Source organism: Echinops telfairi, unplaced genomic scaffold (genome assembly GCF_000313985.2).
Source record: "Echinops telfairi isolate 266 unplaced genomic scaffold, ASM31398v2 ScPeMD7_7469;HRSCAF=8507_0, whole genome shotgun sequence".
NCBI classification, from domain to species: domain Eukaryota; kingdom Metazoa; phylum Chordata; class Mammalia; order Afrosoricida; family Tenrecidae; genus Echinops; species Echinops telfairi.
Window position 1 is genome coordinate 50,363,023 of NW_022111372.1, and position 1,327 is coordinate 50,364,349.

The window sequence follows — 1,327 nt, forward strand, 5'->3', positions numbered from 1 at the left end:
TGAGCCATTATCTCTCTGCCCTTCAATTAACCCCACATGTGTTTATCGGCCAGGTTGGCACAATAAATCTAACTATCTCACTCATTACTTATTGGCTAATGAGTAATCACAGTGCCCTTGAAGAAAATTAAAACAAATCCATGAGAGTCAAAGTAATACCTTGAGTATACCACTCAATCTTAGAGACTATCTGGAATAGATTTGATGCATAGAACATTAATGACCAAAGACCAGACAAATTGTGGGGTGACATCAAGGACATCCTACATAAAGAAAAACAAGTCATTAATGTTTGCAACAGTACATTGAAAGGGAGCTGCCAGAAATCAAGCCTTATTTGGAAGAGGGTGTAGAACAGGGGATATATCACTGCTGATGTTATATGGATCTTGGGTGAAAGTAGAGAGTACCATCCAACTAATGACCAACCCAAACCAAGCACCCTGCCTTTATGATCCATAGGGAACCTGTGTAGGGTTTTATAGCCTGTACATCTTTCTGGGAGCAGATAGTCTCCTCTTTCTCCCAAGAAGCCACTGGTGGGTTTAAACCAGAGGCTGTTTGTGGTTAGCAGTCTGACACTGACCTCACAGTGCCACCAGAACTCCTGAATCAATAGACAGACCTGCCAAATCAGCACTAAGATTCGGGAAGAATTTGCTCCATAGAATAATCAACTCTAGGAGACCAAAAGGGCAACATTTGCCTAAAATAACAGATGAGAAAGCAGGAAGGGAAAGGGAAATTTGACAGGTGGAAATGGGGAACACAGGCAGGAAAGGGGAGAATATGGATGCATTGTAGGTGAGGTTAAGTTAAGGATATTGAAATGAAATTGTCTGTATTATTGGAGTGGGCTTTATGTAACAAGAGTCCTTATAAGAGAAATACAGGAGGAGTCAATGGCTAATAGCAATCTCTAATGTTGATGGATACGACATAAAAATTGTTTATTAGCTATCAGGATTGTATGTGGATTTCTTGGGATTCTGTTGTCTTTAGTTCGTCTTATTTGATAGGGTGCTGGCATATTTGTATAAGTCCTCTCACTAATAGAATCCATGGTGACACATGTGGTGTATTGCCCTACCATTGGGTGTTCCAAGTTAGCCTTTTTCCCATGGGTGAGCGTTTGGATTGTTCCCAGTTTTCAGCTATAACATACTGTTTGGTTATGAACATTTTTGTTCAGATATGTTTTCCCTTTTGAATGATCTCCTCACGATGTATTCCCCTAAAGTGCCATTCCTTAGTTTGAGAGCGTGATCATTTTTATGATTCCTGACAGCTATTGCCAGATTTCTCCCTGGGAAGATTTCATTTGTTT

The 1,327-nt window shown here is 40.2% G+C and overlaps 1 pseudogene; it reads left to right on the forward strand.

The window, feature by feature from the left end:
- The first annotated feature begins 759 nt into the window (after nucleotides 1-759).
- Nucleotides 760-1,327, forward strand: part of LOC101659987 — a 4,218-nt pseudogene continuing 3,650 nt past the window's right edge.